Source organism: Somniosus microcephalus, unplaced genomic scaffold (assembly GCF_052327205.1).
Source record: "Somniosus microcephalus isolate GS21.2 unplaced genomic scaffold, FLI_Smic_1.0 unresolved_chr1, whole genome shotgun sequence".
Lineage (NCBI taxonomy): Eukaryota > Metazoa > Chordata > Chondrichthyes > Squaliformes > Somniosidae > Somniosus > Somniosus microcephalus.
In genome coordinates this window covers 28294297-28314049 of record NW_028225179.1, presented here as the reverse complement: position 1 = coordinate 28314049, position 19753 = coordinate 28294297, and the positions used below count along the sequence as shown (strand labels likewise).

At 43.4% G+C, this 19753-nt stretch overlaps 16 non-coding genes across 16 annotated transcripts; 7 read left to right on the top strand and 9 right to left on the bottom strand.

The window, feature by feature from the left end:
- Positions 1-14: 14 nt before the first annotated feature.
- Positions 15-96, bottom strand: trnas-gcu (transfer RNA serine (anticodon GCU)). The gene has a single exon. It is a non-coding gene; the product is annotated as a tRNA-Ser (tRNA).
- A 509-nt stretch (positions 97-605) lies between these two features.
- On the top strand, positions 606-693 carry trnap-ugg (transfer RNA proline (anticodon UGG)). Its single transcript is given in 2 exon segments — positions 606-641; positions 658-693. It is a non-coding gene; the product is annotated as a tRNA-Pro (tRNA).
- A 919-nt stretch (positions 694-1612) lies between these two features.
- On the bottom strand, positions 1613-1694 carry trnas-gcu (transfer RNA serine (anticodon GCU)). Its single transcript has one exon. It is a non-coding gene; the product is annotated as a tRNA-Ser (tRNA).
- Positions 1695-3199: 1505 nt separating this feature from the next.
- trnas-gcu (transfer RNA serine (anticodon GCU)) lies at positions 3200-3281 on the bottom strand. The gene has a single exon. It is a non-coding gene; the product is annotated as a tRNA-Ser (tRNA).
- Positions 3282-3790: 509 nt separating this feature from the next.
- On the top strand, positions 3791-3878 carry trnap-ugg (transfer RNA proline (anticodon UGG)). Its single transcript is given in 2 exon segments — positions 3791-3826; positions 3843-3878. It is a non-coding gene; the product is annotated as a tRNA-Pro (tRNA).
- A 909-nt stretch (positions 3879-4787) lies between these two features.
- On the bottom strand, positions 4788-4869 carry trnas-gcu (transfer RNA serine (anticodon GCU)). The gene has a single exon. It is a non-coding gene; the product is annotated as a tRNA-Ser (tRNA).
- A 509-nt stretch (positions 4870-5378) lies between these two features.
- Positions 5379-5466, top strand: trnaq-uug (transfer RNA glutamine (anticodon UUG)). Its single transcript is given in 2 exon segments — positions 5379-5414; positions 5431-5466. It is a non-coding gene; the product is annotated as a tRNA-Gln (tRNA).
- Positions 5467-6385: 919 nt separating this feature from the next.
- Positions 6386-6467, bottom strand: trnas-gcu (transfer RNA serine (anticodon GCU)). The gene has a single exon. It is a non-coding gene; the product is annotated as a tRNA-Ser (tRNA).
- Positions 6468-6976: 509 nt separating this feature from the next.
- On the top strand, positions 6977-7064 carry trnap-ugg (transfer RNA proline (anticodon UGG)). Its single transcript is given in 2 exon segments — positions 6977-7012; positions 7029-7064. It is a non-coding gene; the product is annotated as a tRNA-Pro (tRNA).
- A 2517-nt stretch (positions 7065-9581) lies between these two features.
- trnas-gcu (transfer RNA serine (anticodon GCU)) lies at positions 9582-9663 on the bottom strand. Its single transcript has one exon. It is a non-coding gene; the product is annotated as a tRNA-Ser (tRNA).
- A 509-nt stretch (positions 9664-10172) lies between these two features.
- trnaq-uug (transfer RNA glutamine (anticodon UUG)) lies at positions 10173-10260 on the top strand. Its single transcript is given in 2 exon segments — positions 10173-10208; positions 10225-10260. It is a non-coding gene; the product is annotated as a tRNA-Gln (tRNA).
- Positions 10261-11179: 919 nt separating this feature from the next.
- Positions 11180-11261, bottom strand: trnas-gcu (transfer RNA serine (anticodon GCU)). The gene has a single exon. It is a non-coding gene; the product is annotated as a tRNA-Ser (tRNA).
- Positions 11262-11770: 509 nt separating this feature from the next.
- trnap-ugg (transfer RNA proline (anticodon UGG)) lies at positions 11771-11858 on the top strand. The gene is given in 2 exon segments: positions 11771-11806; positions 11823-11858. It is a non-coding gene; the product is annotated as a tRNA-Pro (tRNA).
- Positions 11859-12777: 919 nt separating this feature from the next.
- On the bottom strand, positions 12778-12859 carry trnas-gcu (transfer RNA serine (anticodon GCU)). Its single transcript has one exon. It is a non-coding gene; the product is annotated as a tRNA-Ser (tRNA).
- Positions 12860-18165: 5306 nt separating this feature from the next.
- Positions 18166-18253, top strand: trnap-ugg (transfer RNA proline (anticodon UGG)). Its single transcript is given in 2 exon segments — positions 18166-18201; positions 18218-18253. It is a non-coding gene; the product is annotated as a tRNA-Pro (tRNA).
- Positions 18254-19181: 928 nt separating this feature from the next.
- trnas-gcu (transfer RNA serine (anticodon GCU)) lies at positions 19182-19263 on the bottom strand. Its single transcript has one exon. It is a non-coding gene; the product is annotated as a tRNA-Ser (tRNA).
- Positions 19264-19753: the final 490 nt, after the last annotated feature.

Below are 19753 nucleotides of genomic sequence, written 5' to 3'. Positions count from 1 at the left end.
GTGTAATACAGTAACGACGAGGATGGGATTCGAACCCACGCGTGCAGAGCACAATAGATTAGCAGTCCATCGCCTTAACCTCTCGGCCACCTCGTCTCACCAATATACTGCTTTCAGATATTCCATTTCTTGCTTTTTACATCTAATTAGAACTACCCTGAAAGAAATTCAACTTCACCGCTTATCCTGCCCGTGCACACAGATCTACAATGTTGAAAATGTACAATCAGCTTAATGTAAGCAACAGGCCTTCCGTTACTTCAGATGAGGGACTGTCAAAAATGGCCGGTTTCACGCCAGATTCAGAATATAAAAAGTGTCGCCCAGATAATTAAAAGACCTTTGTAGGACTTGAACCTTCAATCTTCTGATAACTGAAGAATTTGCAACAGAAGTCAGATGCCTAATCCATTAGTCTATGCGGCCGCTGATGCCGCTGAATCTCTTTTTATGGGGCGAATTGTGAGCAGGTTCAAGGAAACTGTTCGAAAAAAGAAGTGGATTGAGGAAAAGATAAAAATATTTCAACTGTATTAACAGGTCCTCTGTGAGCTGGATTCGCACCAGCGCAGTGAAACTCAATGCAAATGGGAAATGACATCGGCGGCTCGTTGGTCTAGGGGTATGATTCTCGCTTTGGGCATTTCACGATTAAAATGCGAGAGGTCCCGGGTTCAAATCCCGGACGAGCCCTGGCACATTTTGTTAAACTCAACAACTCGGTCATCAAAGCTGAAATCGCTCTGCTTCTAAAAAAACGGCATGATCCGAGATTGTGAGCTCTGCCATTTCAAACAGACACAGAATGATCCGGGGCTGTGAGCACTCGCGGTTTAAACAGACCCAGAATGATTCGCAACTGACCGCGACCCCGCCCATTTTCGACAGGCATGATTTTCAAAGCTTATGAAATCTATGGCAACATAAATCGGGCTGTTTCTAAAACGATGCCCGGTTTAATCTTGGACACCAAGTTGAAAATTTACCCCATTATCATTTTTCTCATTATCTCCGTCATTTTACTCCATCCAAATGAACTGAGTTTAGGTGTCAGCCGTGGCTCAGCGGCAGCATACTCAAGCCTCACTCCAGAGACTTGAGTGCATAATCCAGGCTTACACTCCAGGGCAGTACTGAGGTAGTGCTGCACTGTCGGCAGTGCCGTCCTTCTAGTAAGATGTTAAACTGGGGCTTCAGATCCCATGAGAGAATGCTGAAAAGAACGAGGATTTCTCGCGCATTATTTATCTCTCAACCAAAGACCCAAAAACAGAAAATCTCGTCTTTAAGTTTGATAAATATTTTTGAAATTCCAAAGGAGAAATTTATGTACCTGTTCCCTAATCATTTGCCTCTGGTCTTTTCATTCGGTGCCAATCTCAAAGGAAGGAAGAAGGAAGAGAGGGTTCTCAATCTCCGATTCACGATCTCATCTCCACTTTCATTCAAGGTGGGTTGAGAAATTTCTTGGAATATTTTAATTTTACCAAGATATGAGCAATGCAGGGGCACAGACCAGCAACACCAGTACAATTTTCACGAAATTGTATTTCAAGTAAGATTCAGTGAAATGCTTGGAAAGTGCATCAGCATCAAACGTGTAATACAGTAACGACGAGGATGGGATTCGAACCCACGCGTGCAGAGCACAATGGATTAGCAGTCCATCGCCTTAACCTCTCGGCCACCTCGTCTCACCAATATTCTGCTTTCAGATATTCCATTTCTTGCTTTTTACATCTAATTAGAACTACCCTGAAAGAAATTCAACTTCACCGCTTATCCTGCCCGTGCACACAGATCTACAATGTTGAAAATGTACAATCAGCTTAATGTAAGCAACAGGCCTTCCGTTACTTCAGATGAGGGACTGTCAAAAATGGCCGGTTTCACGCCAGATTCAGAATATAAAAAGTGTCGCCTAGATAATTAAAAGACCTTTGTAGGACTTGAACCTTCAATCTTCTGATAACTGAAGAATTTGCAACAGAAGTCAGATGCCTAATCCATTAGTCTATGCGGCCGCTGATGCCGCTGAATCTCTTTTTATGGGGCGAATTGTGAGCAGGTTCAAGGAAACTGCTCGAAAAAAGAAGTGGATTGAGGAAAAGATAAAAATATTTCAACTGTATTAACAGGTCCTCTGTGAGCTGGATTCGCACCAGCGCAGTGAAGCTCAATGCAAATGGGAAATGACATCGGCGGCTCGTTGGTCTAGGGGTATGATTCTCGCTTTGGGCATGTCACGATTAAAATGCGAGAGGTCCCGGGGTCAAATCCCGGACGAGCCCTGGCACATTTTGTTAAACTCAACAACTCGGTCATCAAAGCTGAAATCGCTCTGCTTCTAAAAAAACGGCATGATCCGAGATTGTGAGCTCTGCCATTTCAAACAGACACAGAATGATCCGGGGCTGTGAGCACTCGCGGTTTAAACAGACCCAGAATGATTCGCAACTGACCGCGACCCCGCCCATTTTCGACAGGCCTGATTTTCAAAGCTTATGAAATCTATGGCAACATAAATCGGGCTGTTTCTAAAACGATGCCCGGTTTAATCTTGGACACCAAGTTGAAAATTTACTCCATTATCCTTTTTCCCATTATCTCCGTCATTTTACTCCAGCCAAATGAACTGAGTTTAGGTGTCAGCCGTGGCTCAGCGGCAGCATACTCAAGCCTCACTCCAGAGACTTGAGTGCATAATCCAGGCTGACACTCCAGGGCAGTACTGAGGTAGTGCTGCACTGTCGGCAGTGCCGTCCTTCTAGTAAGATGTTAAACTGGGGCTTCAGATCCCATGAGAGAATGCTGAAAAGAACGAGGATTTCTCGCGCATTATTTATCTCTCAACCAAAGACCCAAAAACAGAAAATCTCGTCTTTAAGTTTGATAAATATTTTTGAAATTCCAAAGGAGAAACTTATGTTCCTGTTCCCTAATCATTTGCCTCTGGTCTTTTCATTCGGTGCCAATCTCAAAGGAAGAGAGGGTTCTCAATCTCCGATTCACGATCTCATCTCCACTTTCATTCAAGGTGGGTTGAGAAATTTCTTGGAATATTTTAATTTTACCAAGATATGAGCAATGCAGGGGCACAGACCAGCAACACCAGTGCAATTTTCACGAAATTGTATTTGAAGTAAGATTCAGTGAAATGCTTGGAAAGTGCATCAGCATCAAACGTGTAATACAGTAACGACGAGGATGGGATTCGAACCCACGCGTGCAGAGCACAATGGATTAGCAGTCCATCGCCTTAACCTCTCGGCCACCTCATCTCACCAATATATTGCTTTCAGATATTCCATTTCTTGCTTTTTACATCTAATTAGAACTACCCTGAAAGAAATTCAACTTCACCGCTTATCCTTCCCGTGCACACAGATCTACAATGTTGAAAATGTACAATCAGCTTAATGTAAGCAACAGGCCTTCCGTTACTTCAGATGAGGGACTGTCAAAAATGGCCGGTTTCACGCCAGATTCAGAATATAAAAAGTGTCGCCCAGATAATTAAAAGACCTTTGTAGGACTTGAACCTTCAATCTTCTGATAACTGAAGAATTTGCAACAGAAGTCAGATGCCTAATCCATTAGTCTATGCGGCCGCTGATGCCGCTGAATCTCTTTTTATGGGGCGAATTGTGAGCAGGTTCAAGGAAACTGCTCGAAAAAAGAAGTGGATTGAGGAAAAGATAAAAATATTTCAACTGTATTAACAGGTCCTCTGTGAGCTGGATTCGCACCAGCGCAGTGAAACTCAATGCAAATGGGAAATGACATCGGCGGCTCGTTGGTCTAGGGGTATGATTCTCGCTTTGGGCATTTCACGATTAAAATGCGAGAGGTCCCGGGTTCAAATCCCGGACGAGCCCTGGCACATTTTGTTAAACTCAACAACTCGGTCATCAAAGCTGAAATCGCTCTGCTTCTAAAAAAACGGCATGATCCGAGATTGTGAGCTCTGCCATTTCAAACAGACACAGAATGATCCGGGGCTGTGAGCACTCGCGGTTTAAACAGACCCAGAATGATTCGCAACTGACCGCGACCCCGCCCATTTTCGACAGGCCTGATTTTCAAAGCTTATGAAATCTATGGCAACATAAATCGGGCTGTTTCTAAAACGATGCCCGGTTTAATCTTGGACACCAAGTTGAAAATTTACCCCATTATCATTTTTCTCATTATCTCCGTCATTTTACTCCATCCAACTGAACTGAGTTTAGGTGTCAGCCGTGGCTCAGCGGCAGCATACTCAAGCCTCACTCCAGAGACTTGAGTGCATAATCCAGGCTGACACTCCAGGGCAGTACTGAGGTAGTGCTGCACTGTCGGCAGTGCCGTCCTTCTAGTAAGATGTTAAACTGGGGCTTCAGATCCCATGAGAGAATGCTGAAAAGAACGAGGATTTCTCGCGCATTATTTATCTCTCAACCAAAGACCCAAAAACAGAAAATCTCGTCTTTAAGTTTGATAAATATTTTTGAAATTCCAAAGGAGAAACTTATGTTCCTGTTCCCTAATCATTTGCCTCTGGTCTTTTCATTCGGTGCCAATCTCAAAGGAAGAGAGGGTTCTCAATCTCCGATTCACGATCTCATCTCCACTTTCAATTCAAGGTGGGTTGAGAAATTTCTTGGAATATTTTAATTTTACCAAGATATGAGCAATGCAGGGGCACAGACCAGCAACACCAGTGCAATTTTCACGAAATTGTATTTGAAGTAAGATTCAGTGAAATGCTTGGAAAGTGCATCAGCATCAAACGTGTAATACAGTAACGACGAGGATGGGATTCGAACCCACGCGTGCAGAGCACAATGGATTAGCAGTCCATCGCCTTAACCTCTCGGCCACCTCGTCTCACCAATATATTGCTTTCAGATATTCCATTTCTTGCTTTTTACATCTAATTAGAACTACCCTGAAAGAAATTCAACTTCACCGCTTATCCTGCCCGTGCACACAGATCTACAATGTTGAAAATGTATAATCAGCTTAATGTAAGCAACAGGCCTTCCGTTACTTCAGATGAGGGACTGTCAAAAATGGCCGGTTTCACGCCAGATTCAGAATATAAAAAGTGTCGCCCAGATAATTAAAAGACCTTTGTAGGACTTGAACCTTCAATCTTCTGATAACTGAAGAATTTGCAACAGAAGTCAGATGCCTAATCCATTAGTCTATGCGGCCGATGATGCCGCTGAATCTCTTTTTATGGGGCGAATTGTGAGCAGGTTCAAGGAAACTGTTCGAAAAAAGAAGTGGATTGAGGAAAAGATAAAAATATTTCAACTGTATTAACAGGTCCTCTGTGAGCTGGATTCGCACCAGCGCAGTGAAACTCAATGCAAATGGGAAATGACATCGGCGGCTCGTTGGTCTAGGGGTATGATTCTCGCTTTTGGCATTTCACGATTAAAATGCGAGAGGTCCCGGGTTCAAATCCCGGACGAGCCCTGGCACATTTTGTTAAACTCAACAACTCGGTCATCAAAGCTGAAATCGCTCTGCTTCTAAAAAAACGGCATGATCCGAGATTGTGAGCTCTGCCATTTCAAACAGACACAGAATGATCCGGGGCTGTGAGCACTCGCGGTTTAAACAGACCCAGAATGATTCGCAACTGACCGCGACCCCGCCCATTTTCGACAGGCCTGATTTTCAAAGCTTATGAAATCTATGGCAACATAAATCGGGCTGTTTCTAAAACGATGCCCGGTTTAATCTTGGACACCAAGTTGAAAATTTACCCCATTATCATTTTTCTCATTATCTCCGTCATTTTACTCCATCCAAATGAACTGAGTTTAGGTGTCAGCCGTGGCTCAGCGGCAGCATACTCAAGCCTCACTCCAGAGACTTGAGTGCATAATCCAGGCTGACACTCCAGGGCAGTACTGAGGTAGTGCTGCACTGTCGGCAGTGCCGTCCTTCTAGTAAGATGTTAAACTGGGGCTTCAGATCCCATGAGAGAATGCTGAAAAGAACGAGGATTTCTCGCGCATTATTTATCTCTCAACCAAAGACCCAAAAACAGAAAATCTCGTCTTTAAGTTTGATAAATATTTTTGAAATTCCAAAGGAGAAATTTATGTTCCTGTTCCCTAATCATTTGCCTCTGGTCTTTTCATTCGGTGCCAATCTCAAAGGAAGGAAGAAGGAAGAGAGGGTTCTCAATCTCCGATTCACGATCTCATCTCCACTTTCATTCAAGGTGGGTTGAGAAATTTCTTGGAATATTTTAATTTTACCAAGATATGAGCAATGCAGGGGCACAGACCAGCAACACCAGTGCAATTTTCACGAAATTGTATTTCAAGTAAGATTCAGTGAAATGCTTGGAAAGTGCATCAGCATCAAACGTGTAATACAGTAACGACGAGGATGGGATTCGAACCCACGCGTGCAGAGCACAATGGATTAGCAGTCCATCACCTTAACCACTCGGCCACCTCGTCTCACCAATATTCTGCTTTCAGATATTCCATTTCTTGCTTTTTACATCTAATTAGAACTACCCTGAAAGAAATTCAACTTCACCGCTTATCCTGCCCGTGCACACAGATCTACAATGTTGAAAATGTACAATCAGCTTAATGTAAGCAACAGGCCTTCCGTTACTTCAGATGAGGGACTGTCAAAAATGGCCGGTTTCACGCCAGATTCAGAATATAAAAAGTGTCGCCCAGATAATTAAAAGACCTTTGTAGGACTTGAACCTTCAATCTTCTGATAACTGAAGAATTTGCAACAGAAGTCAGATGCCTAATCCATTAATCTATGCGGCCGCTGATGCCGCTGAATCTCTTTTTATGGGGCGAATTGTGAGCAGGTTCAAGGAAACTGTTCGAAAAAAGAAGTGGATTGAGGAAAAGATAAAAATATTTCAACTGTATTAACAGGTCCTCTGTGAGCTGGATTCGCACCAGCGCAGTGAAACTCAATGCAAATGGGAAATGACATCGGCGGCTCGTTGGTCTAGGGGTATGATTCTCGCTTTGGGCATTTCACGATTAAAATGCGAGAGGTCCCGGGTTCAAATCCCGGACGAGCCCTGGCACATTTTGTTAAACTCAACAACTCGGTCATCAAAGCTGAAATCGCTCTGCTTCTAAAAAAACGGCATGATCCGAGATTGTGAGCTCTGCCATTTCAAACAGACACAGAATGATCCGGGGCTGTGAGCACTCGCGGTTTAAACAGACCCAGAATGATTCGCAACTGACCGCGACCCCGCCCATTTTCGACAGGCCTGATTTTCAAAGCTTATGAAATCTATGGCAACATAAATCGGGCTGTTTCCAAAACGATGCCCGGTTTAATCTTGGACACCAAGTTGAAAATTTACCCCATTATCATTTTTCTCATTATCTCCGTCATTTTACTCCATCCAAATGAACTGAGTTTAGGTGTCAGCCGTGGCTCAGCGGCAGCATACTCAAGCCTCACTCCAGAGACTTGAGTGCATAATCCAGGCTGACACTCCAGGGCAGTACTGAGGTAGTGCTGCACTGTCGGCAGTGCCGTCCTTCTAGTAAGATGTTAAACTGGGGCTTCAGATCCCATGAGAGAATGCTGAAAAGAACGAGGATTTCTCGCGCATTATTTATCTCTCAACCAAAGACCCAAAAACAGAAAATCTCGTCTTTAAGTTTGATAAATATTTTTGAAATTCCAAAGGAGAAACTTATGTTCCTGTTCCCTAATCATTTGCCTCTGGTCTTTTCATTCGGTGCCAATCTCAAAGGAAGGAAGAAGGAAGAGAGGGTTCTCAATCTCCGATTCACGATCTCATCTCCACTTTCATTCAAGGTGGGTTGAGAAATTTCTTGGAATATTTTAATTTTACCAAGATATGAGCAATGCAGGGGCACAGACCAGCAACACCAGTGCAATTTTCACGAAATTGTATTTGAAGTAAGATTCAGTGAAATGCTTGGAAAGTGCATCAGCATCAAACGTGTAATACAGTAACGACGAGGATGGGATTCGAACCCACGCGTGCAGAGCACAATGAATTAGCAGTCCATCGCCTTAACCTCTCGGCCACTTCGTCTCACCAATATATTGCTTTCAGATATTCCATTTCTTGCTTTTTACATCTAATTAGAACTACCCTGAAAGAAATTCAACTTCACCGCTTATCCTGCCCGTGCACACAGATCTACAATGTTGAAAATGTACAATCAGCTTAATGTAAGCAACAGGCCTTCCGTTACTTCAGATGAGGGACTGTCAAAAATGGCCGGTTTCACGCCAGATTCAGAATATAAAAAGTGTCGCCTAGATAATTAAAAGACCTTTGTAGGACTTGAACCTTCAATCTTCTGATAACTGAAGAATTTGCAACAGAAGTCAGATGCCTAATCCATTAGTCTATGCGGCCGCTGATGCCGCTGAATCTCTTTTTATGGGGCGAATTGTGAGCAGGTTCAAGGAAACTGCTCGAAAAAAGAAGTGGATTGAGGAAAAGATAAAAATATTTCAACTGTATTAACAGGTCCTCTGTGAGCTGGATTCGCACCAGCGCAGTGAAGCTCAATGCAAATGGGAAATGACATCGGCGGCTCGTTGGTCTAGGGGTATGATTCTCGCTTTGGGCATTTCACGATTAAAATGCGAGAGGTCCCGGGGTCAAATCCCGGACGAGCCCTGGCACATTTTGTTAAACTCAACAACTCGGTCATCAAAGCTGAAATCGCTCTGCTTCTAAAAAAACGGCATGATCCGAGATTGTGAGCTCTGCCATTTCAAACAGACACAGAATGATCCGGGGCTGTGAGCACTCGCGGTTTAAACAGACCCAGAATGATTCGCAACTGACCGCGACCCCGCCCATTTTCGACAGGCCTGATTTTCAAAGCTTATGAAATCTATGGCAACATAAATCGGGCTGTTTCTAAAACGATGCCCGGTTTAATCTTGGACACCAAGTTGAAAATTTACTCCATTATCCTTTTTCCCATTATCTCCGTCATTTTACTCCAGCCAAATGAACTGAGTTTAGGTGTCAGCCGTGGCTCAGCGGCAGCATACTCAAGCCTCACTCCAGAGACTTGAGTGCATAATCCAGGCTGACACTCCAGGGCAGTACTGAGGTAGTGCTGCACTGTCGGCAGTGCCGTCCTTCTAGTAAGATGTTAAACTGGGGCTTCAGATCCCATGAGAGAATGCTGAAAAGAACGAGGATTTCTCGCGCATTATTTATCTCTCAACCAAAGACCCAAAAACAGAAAATCTCGTCTTTAAGTTTGATAAATATTTTTGAAATTCCAAAGGAGAAATTTATGTTCCTGTTCCCTAATCATTTGCCTCTGGTCTTTTCATTCGGTGCCAATCTCAAAGGAAGGAAGAAGGAAGAGAGGGTTCTCAATCTCCGATTCACGATCTCATCTCCACTTTCATTCAAGGTGGGTTGAGAAATTTCTTGGAATATTTTAATTTTAACAAGATATCAGCAATGCAGGGGCACAGACCAGCAACACCAGTGCAATTTTCACGAAATTGTATTTGAAGTAAGATTCAGTGAAATGCTTGGAAAGTGCATCAGCATCAAACGTGTAATACAGTAACGACGAGGATGGGATTCGAACCCACGCGTGCAGAGCACAATGGATTAGCAGTCCATCGCCTTAACCTCTCGGCCACCTCGTCTCACCAATATATTGCTTTCAGATATTCCATTTCTTGCTTTTTACATCTAATTAGAACTACCCTGAAAGAAATTCAACTTCACCGCTTATCCTGCCCGTGCACACAGATCTACAATGTTGAAAATGTATAATCAGCTTAATGTAAGCAACAGGCCTTCCGTTACTTCAGATGAGGGACTGTCAAAAATGGCCGGTTTCACGCCAGATTCAGAATATAAAAAGTGTCGCCCAGATAATTAAAAGACCTTTGTAGGACTTGAACCTTCAATCTTCTGATAACTGAAGAATTTGCAACAGAAGTCAGATGCCTAATCCATTAGTCTATGCGGCCGATGATGCCGCTGAATCTCTTTTGATGGGGCGAATTGTGAGCAGGTTCAAGGAAACTGTTCGAAAAAAGAAGTGGATTGAGGAAAAGATAAAAATATTTCAACTGTATTAACAGGTCCTCTGTGAGCTGGATTCGCACCAGCGCAGTGAAACTCAATGCAAATGGGAAATGACATCGGCGGCTCGTTGGTCTAGGGGTATGATTCTCGCTTTTGGCATTTCACGATTAAAATGCGAGAGGTCCCGGGTTCAAATCCCGGACGAGCCCTGGCACATTTTGTTAAACTCAACAACTCGGTCAACAAAGCTGAAATCGCTCTGCTTCTAAAAAAACGGCATGATCCGAGATTGTGAGCTCTGCCATTTCAAACAGACACAGAATGATCCGGGGCTGTGAGCACTCGCGGTTTAAACAGACCCAGAATGATTCGCAACTGACCGCGACCCCGCCCATTTTCGACAGGCCTGATTTTCAAAGCTTATGAAATCTATGGCAACATAAATCGGGCTGTTTCTAAAACGATGCCCGGTTTAATCTTGGACACCAAGTTGAAAATTTACCCCATTATCATTTTTCTCATTATCTCCGTCATTTTACTCCATCCAAATGAACTGAGTTTAGGTGTCAGCCGTGGCTCAGCGGCAGCATACTCAAGCCTCACTCCAGAGACTTGAGTGCATAATCCAGGCTGACACTCCAGGGCAGTACTGAGGTAGTGCTGCACTGTCGGCAGTGCCGTCCTTCTAGTAAGATGTTAAACTGGGGCTTCAGATCCCATGAGAGAATGCTGAAAAGAACGAGGATTTCTCGCGCATTATTTATCTCTCAACCAAAGACCCAAAAACAGAAAATCTCGTCTTTAAGTTTGATAAATATTTTTGAAATTCCAAAGGAGAAATTTATGTTCCTGTTCCCTAATCATTTGCCTCTGGTCTTTTCATTCGGTGCCAATCTCAAAGGAAGGAAGAAGGAAGAGAGGGTTCTCAATCTCCGATTCACGATCTCATCTCCACTTTCATTCAAGGTGGGTTGAGAAATTTCTTGGAATATTTTAATTTTACCAAGATATGAGCAATGCAGGGGCACAGACCAGCAACACCAGTGCAATTTTCACGAAATTGTATTTCAAGTAAGATTCAGTGAAATGCTTGGAAAGTGCATCAGCATCAAACGTGTAATACAGTAACGACGAGGATGGGATTCGAACCCACGCGTGCAGAGCACAATGGATTAGCAGTCCATCACCTTAACCTCTCGGCCACCTCGTCTCACCTATATTCTGCTTTCAGATATTCCATTTCTTGCTTTTTACATCTAATTAGAACTACCCTGAAAGAAATTCAACTTCACCGCTTATCCTGCCCGTGCACACAGATCTACAATGTTGAAAATGTACAATCAGCTTAATGTAAGCAACAGGCCTTCCGTTACTTCAGATGAGGGACTGTCAAAAATGGCCGGTTTCACGCCAGATTCAGAATATAAAAAGTGTCGCCCAGATAATTAAAAGACCTTTGTAGGACTTGAACCTTCAATCTTCTGATAACTGAAGAATTTGCAACAGAAGTCAGATGCCTAATCCATTAATCTATGCGGCCGCTGATGCCGCTGAATCTCTTTTTATGGGGCGAATTGTGAGCAGGTTCAAGGAAACTGTTCGAAAAAAGAAGTGGATTGAGGAAAAGATAAAAATATTTCAACTGTATTAACAGGTCCTCTGTGAGCTGGATTCGCACCAGCGCAGTGAAACTCAATGCAAATGGGAAATGACATCGGCGGCTCGTTGGTCTAGGGGTATGATTCTCGCTTTGGGCATTTCACGATTAAAATGCGAGAGGTCCCGGGTTCAAATCCCGGACGAGCCCTGGCACATTTTGTTAAACTCAACAACTCGGTCATCAAAGCTGAAATCGCTCTGCTTCTAAAAAAACGGCATGATCCGAGATTGTGAGCTCTGCCATTTCAAACAGACACAGAATGATCCGGGGCTGTGAGCACTCGCGGTTTAAACAGACCCAGAATGATTCGCAACTGACCGCGACCCCGCCCATTTTCGACAGGCCTGATTTTCAAAGCTTATGAAATCTATGGCAACATAAATCGGGCTGTTTCCAAAACGATGCCCGGTTTAATCTTGGACACCAAGTTGAAAATTTACCCCATTATCATTTTTCTCATTATCTCCGTCATTTTACTCCATCCAAATGAACTGAGTTTAGGTGTCAGCCGTGGCTCAGCGGCAGCATACTCAAGCCTCACTCCAGAGACTTGAGTGCATAATCCAGGCTGACACTCCAGGGCAGTACTGAGGTAGTGCTGCACTGTCGGCAGTGCCGTCCTTCTAGTAAGATGTTAAACTGGGGCTTCAGATCCCATGAGAGAATGCTGAAAAGAACGAGGATTTCTCGCGCATTATTTATCTCTCAACCAAAGACCCAAAAACAGAAAATCTCGTCTTTAAGTTTGATAAATATTTTTGAAATTCCAAAGGAGAAACTTATGTTCCTGTTCCCTAATCATTTGCCTCTGGTCTTTTCATTCGGTGCCAATCTCAAAGGAAGGAAGAAGGAAGAGAGGGTTCTCAATCTCCGATTCACGATCTCATCTCCACTTTCATTCAAGGTGGGTTGAGAAATTTCTTGGAATATTTTAATTTTACCAAGATATGAGCAATGCAGGGGCACAGACCAGCAACACCAGTGCAATTTTCACGAAATTGTATTTGAAGTAAGATTCAGTGAAATGCTTGGAAAGTGCATCAGCATCAAACGTGTAATACAGTAACGACGAGGATGGGATTCGAACCCACGCGTGCAGAGCACAATGAATTAGCAGTCCATCGCCTTAACCTCTCGGCCACCTCGTCTCACCAATATATTGCTTTCAGATATTCCATTTCTTGCTTTTTACATCTAATTAGAACTACCCTGAAAGAAATTCAACTTCACCGCTTATCCTGCCCGTGCACACAGATCTACAATGTTGAAAATGTACAATCAGCTTAATGTAAGCAACAGGCCTTCCGTTACTTCAGATGAGGGACTGTCAAAAATGGCCGGTTTCACGCCAGATTCAGAATATAAAAAGTGTCGCCTAGATAATTAAAAGACCTTTGTAGGACTTGAACCTTCAATCTTCTGATAACTGAAGAATTTGCAACAGAAGTCAGATGCCTAATCCATTAGTCTATGCGGCCGCTGATGCCGCTGAATCTCTTTTTATGGGGCGAATTGTGAGCAGGTTCAAGGAAACTGCTCGAAAAAAGAAGTGGATTGAGGAAAAGATAAAAATATTTCAACTGTATTAACAGGTCCTCTGTGAGCTGGATTCGCACCAGCGCAGTGAAGCTCAATGCAAATGGGAAATGACATCGGCGGCTCGTTGGTCTAGGGGTATGATTCTCGCTTTGGGCATTTCACGATTAAAATGCGAGAGGTCCCGGGGTCAAATCCCGGACGAGCCCTGGCACATTTTGTTAAACTCAACAACTCGGTCATCAAAGCTGAAATCGCTCTGCTTCTAAAAAAACGGCATGATCCGAGATTGTGAGCTCTGCCATTTCAAACAGACACAGAATGATCCGGGGCTGTGAGCACTCGCGGTTTAAACAGACCCAGAATGATTCGCAACTGACCGCGACCCCGCCCATTTTCGACAGGCCTGATTTTCAAAGCTTATGAAATCTATGGCAACATAAATCGGGCTGTTTCTAAAACGATGCCCGGTTTAATCTTGGACACCAAGTTGAAAATTTACTCCATTATCCTTTTTCCCATTATCTCCGTCATTTTACTCCAGCCAAATGAACTGAGTTTAGGTGTCAGCCGTGGCTCAGCGGCAGCATACTCAAGCCTCACTCCAGAGACTTGAGTGCATAATCCAGGCTGACACTCCAGGGCAGTACTGAGGTAGTGCTGCACTGTCGGCAGTGCCGTCCTTCTAGTAAGATGTTAAACTGGGGCTTCAGATCCCATGAGAGAATGCTGAAAAGAACGAGGATTTCTCGCGCATTATTTATCTCTCAACAAAAGACCCAAAAACAGAAAATCTCGTCTTTAAGTTTGATAAATATTTTTGAAATTCCAAAGGAGAAATTTATGTTCCTGTTCCCTAATCATTTGCCTCTGGTCTTTTCATTCGGTGCCAATCTCAAAGGAAGGAAGAAGGAAGAGAGGGTTCTCAATCTCCGATTCACGATCTCATCTCCACTTTCATTCAAGGTGGGTTGAGAAATTTCTTGGAATATTTTAATTTTAACAAGATATCAGCAATGCAGGGGCACAGACCAGCAACACCAGTGCAATTTTCACGAAATTGTATTTCAAGTAAGATTCAGTGAAATGCTTGGAAAGTGCATCAGCATCAAACGTGTAATACAGTAACGACGAGGATGGGATTCGAACTCTCGCGTGCAGAGCACAATGGATTAGCAGTCCATCGCCTTAACCTCTCGGCCACCTCGTCTCACCAATATATTGTTTTCAGATATTTCATTTCTTGCTTTTTACATCTAATTAGAACTACCCTGAAAGAAATTCAACTTCACCGCTTATCCTGCCCGTGCACACAGATCTACAATGTTGAAAATGTACAATCAGCTTAATGTAAGCAACAGGCCTTCCGTTACTTCAGATGAGGGACTGTCAAAAATGGCCGGTTTCACGCCAGATTCAGAATATAAAAAGTGTCGCCCAGATAATTAAAAGACCTTTGTAGGACTTGAACCTTCAATCTTCTGATAACTGTAGAATTTGCAACAGAAGTCAGATACCTAATCCATTAGTCTATGCGGCCGCTGATGCCGCTGAATCTCTTTTTATGGGGCGAATTGTGAGCAGGTTCAAGGAAACTGTTCGAAAAAAGAAGTGGATTGAGGAAAAGATAAAAATATTTCAACTGTATTAACAGGTCCTCTGTGAGCTGGATTCGCACCAGCGCAGTGAAACTCAATGCAAATGGGAAATGACATCGGCGGCTCGTTGGTCTAGGAGTATGATTCTCGCTTTGGGCATTTCACGATTAAAATGCGAGAGGTCCCGGGTTCAAATCCCGGACGAGCCCTGGCGCATTTTGTTAAACTCAACAACTCGGTCATCAAAGCTGAAATCGCTCTGCTTCTAAAAAAACGGCATGATCCGAGATTGTGAGCTCTGCCATTTCAAACAGACACAGAATGATCCGGGGCTGTGAGCACTCGCGGTTTAAACAGACCCAGAATGATTCGCAACTGACCGCGACCCCGCCCATTTTCGACAGGCCTGATTTTCAAAGCTTATGAAATCTATGGCAACATAAATCGGGCTGTTTCTAAAACGATGCCCGGTTTAATCTTGGACACCAAGTTGAAAATTTACTCCATTATCATTTTTCCCATTATCTCCGTCATTTTACTCCAGCCAAATGAACTGAGTTTAGGTGTCAGCCGTGGCTCAGCGGCAGCATACTCAAGCCTCACTCCAGAGACTTGAGTGCATAATCCAGGCTGACACTCCAGGGCAGTACTGAGGTAGTGCTGCACTGTCGGCAGTGCCGTCCTTCTAGTAAGATGTTAAACTGGGGCTTCAGATCCCATGAGAGAATGCTGAAAAGAACGAGGATTTCTCGCGCATTATTTATCTCTCAACCAAAGACCCAAAAACAGAAAATCTCGTCTTTAAGTTTGATAAATATTTTTGAAATTCCAAAGGAGAAACTTATGTTCCTGTTCCCTAATCATTTGCCTCTGTTGCCGCTAATCTTTTCATTCGGTGCCAATCTCAAAGGAAGGAAGAAGTAAGAGAGGGTTCTCAATCTCATCTCCACTTTCATTCAAGGTGGGTTGAGAAATTTCTTGGAATATTTAATTTTAACAAGATATCAGCAATGCAGGGGCACAGACCAGCAACACCAGTGCAATTTTCACGAAACTGTATTTCAAGTAAGATTCAGTGAAATGCTTGGAAAGTGCATCAGCATCAAACGTGTAATACAGTAACGACGTAGAATGGGATTCGAACCCAGGCGTGCAGAGCACAATGAATTAGCAGTCCATCGCCTTAACCTCTCGGCCACCTCGTCTCACCAATATACTGCTTTCAGATATTCCATTTCTTGCTTTTTACATCTAATTAGAACTACCCTGAAAGAAATTCAACTTCACCGCTTATCCTGCCCATGCACACAGATCTACAATGTTGAAAATGTACAATCAGCTTAATGTAAGCAACAGGCCTTCCGTTCCTTCAGATGAGGGACTGTCAAAAATGGCCGGTTTCACGCCAGATTCAGAATATAAAAAGTGTCGCCCAGATAATTAAAAGACCTTTGTAGGACTTGAACCTTCAATCTTCTGATAACTGAAGAATTTGCAACAGAAGTCAGATGCCTAATCCATTAGTCTATGCGGCCGCTGATGCCGCTGAATCTCTTTTTATGGGGCGAATTGTGAGCAGGTTCAAGGAAACTGTTCGAAAAAAGAAGTGGATTGAGGAAAAGATAAAAATATTTCAACTGTATTAACAGGACCTCTGTGAGCTGGATTCGCACCAGCGCAGTGAAACTCAATGCAAATGGGAAATGACATCGGCGGCTCGTTGGTCTAGTGGTATGATTCTCGCTTTGGGCATTTCACGATTAAAATGCGAGAGGTCCCGGGTTCAAATCCCGCACGAGCCCTGGCACATTTTGTTAAACTCAACAACTCGGTCATCAAAGCTGAAATCGCTCTGCTTCTAAAAAAACGGCATGATCCGAGATTGTGAGCTCTGCCATTTCAAACAGACACAGAATGATCCGGGGCTGTGAGCACTCGCGGTTTAAACAGACCCAGAATGTTTCGCAACTGACCGCGACCCCGCCTATTATAGACAGGCCTGCTTTTCAAAGCTTATGAAATCTATGGCAACATAAATCGGGCTGTTTCTAAAACGATGCCCGGTTTAATCTTGGACACCAAGTTGAAAATTTACCCCATTATCATTTTTCTCATTATCTCCGTCATTTTACTCCATCCAAATGAACTGAGTTTAGGTGTCAGCCGTGGCTCAGCGGCAGCATACTCAAGCCTCACTCCAGAGACTTGAGTGCATAATCCAGGCTGACACTCCAGGGCAGTACTGAGGTAGTGCTGCACTGTCGGCAGTGCCGTCCTTCTAGTAAGATGTTAAACTGGGGCTTCAGATCCCATGAGAGAATGCTGAAAAGAACGAGGATTTCTCGCGCACTATTTATCTCTCAACCAAAGACCCAAAAACAGAAAATCTCGTCTTTAAGTTTGATAAATATTTTTGAAATTCCAAAGGAGAAATTTATGTTCCTGTTCCCTAATCATTTGCCTCTGTTGCCGCTAGTCTTTTCATTCGGTGCCAATCTCAAAGGAAGGAAGAAGGAAGAAAGGGTTCTCAATCTCCGATTCACGATCTCATCTCCACTTTCATTCAAGGTGGGTTGAGAAATTTCTTGGAAAAATTTAATTTACCAAGATATGAGCAATGCAGGGGCACAGACCAGCAACACCAGTGCAATTTTCACGAAATTGTATTTCAAGTAAGATTCAGTGAAATGCATGGAAAGTGCATCAGCATCAAACGTGTAATACATTAACGACGAGGATGGGATACGAACCCACGCGTGCAGAGCACAATGGATTAGCAGTCCATCGCCTTAACCGCTCGACCATCTCGTCTCACCAATATACTGCTTTCAGACATTCCATTTCTTGCTTTTTACATCTAATTAGAACTACCCTGAAAGAAATTCAACTTCACCGCTTATCCTGCCCGTGCACACAGATCTACAATGTTGAAAATGTACAATCAGCTTAATGTAAGCAACAGGCCTTCCGTTACTTCAGATGAGGGACTGTCAAAAATGGCCGGTTTCACGCCAGATTCAGAATATAAAAAGTGTCGCCCAGATAATTAAAAGACCTTTGTAGGACTTGAACCTTCAATCTTCTGATAACTGAAGAATTTGCAAAAGAAGTCAGATGCCTAATCCATTAGTCTATGCGGCCGCTGATGCCGCTGAATCTCTTTTTATGGGGCGAATTGTGAGCAGGTTCAAGGAAACTGCTCGAAAAAAGAAGTGGATTGAGGAAAAGATAAAAATATTTCAACTGTATTAACAGGTCCTCTGTGAGCTGGATTCGCACCAGCGCAGTGAAACTCAATGCAAATGGGAAATGACATCGGCGGCTCGTTGGTCTAGGGGTATGATTCTCGCTTTGGGCATTTTACGATTAAAATGCGAGAGGTCCCGGGTTCAAATCCCGGACGAGCCCTGGCACATTTTGTTAAACTCAACAACTCGGTCATCAAAGCTGAAATCGCTCTGCTTCTAAAAAAACGGCATGATCCGAGATTGTGAGCTCTGCCATTTCAAACAGACACAGAATGATCCGGGGCTGTGAGCACTCGCGGTTTAAACAGACCCAGAATGATTCGCAACTGACCGCGACCCCGCCCATTTTCGACAGGCCTGATTTTCAAAGCTTATGAAATCTATGGCAACATAAATCGGGCTGTTTCTAAAACGATGCCCGGTTTAATCTTGGACACCAAGTTGAAAATTTACTCCATTATCATTTTTCCCATTATCTCCGTCATTTTACTCCAGCCAAATGAACTGAGTTTAGGTGTCAGCCGTGGCTCAGCGGCAGCATACTCAAGCCTCACTCCAGAGACTTGAGTGCATAATCCAGGCTGACACTCCAGGGCAGTACTGAGGTAGTGCTGCACTGTCGGCAGTGCCGTCCTTCTAGTAAGATGTTAAACTGGGGCTTCAGATCCCATGAGAGAATGCTGAAAAGAACGAGGATTTCTCGCGCATTATTTATCTCTCAACCAAAGACCCAAAAACAGAAAATCTCGTCTTTAAGTTTGATAAATATTTTTGAAATTCCAGAGGAGAAATTTATGTTCCTGTTCCCTAATCATTTGGCTCTGTTGCCGCTAGTCTTTTCATTCGGTGCCAATCTCAAAGGAAGGAAGAAGGAAGAGAGGGTTCTCAATCTCCGATTCACGATCTCATCTCCACTTTCATTCAAGGTGGGTTGAGAAATTTCTCGGAATATTTTAATTTTAACAAGATATGAGCAATGCAGGGGCACAGACCAGCAACACCAGTGCAATTTTCACGAAATTGTATTTCAAGTAAGATTCAGTGAAATGCTTGGAAAGTGCATCAGCATCAAACGTGTAATACAGTAACGACGAGGATGGGATTCGAACCCACGCGTGCAGAGCACAATGAATTAGCAGTCCATCGCCTTAACCTCTCGGCCACCTCGTCTCACCAATATACTGCTTTCAGATATTCCATTTCTTGCTTTTTACATCTAATTAGAACTACCCTGAAAGAAATTCAACTTCACCGCTTATCCTGCCCGTGCACACAGATCTACAATGTTGAAAATGTACAATCAGCTTAATGTAAGCAACAGGCCTTCCGTTACTTCAGATGAGGTACTGTCAAAAATGGCCGGTTTCACGCCAGATTCAGAATATAAAAAGTGTCGCCCAGATAATTAAAAGACCTTTGTAGGACTTGAACCTTCAATCTTCTGATAACTGAAGAATTTGCAACAGAAGTCAGATGCCTAATCCATTAGTCTATGCGGCCGCTGATGCCGCTGAATCTCTTTTTATGGGGCGAATTGTGAGCAGGTTCAAGGAAACTGTTCGAAAAAAGAAGTGGATTGAGGAAAAGATAAAAATATTTCAACTGTATTAACAGGTCCTCTGTGAGCTGGATTCGCACCAGCGCAGTGAAACTCAATGCA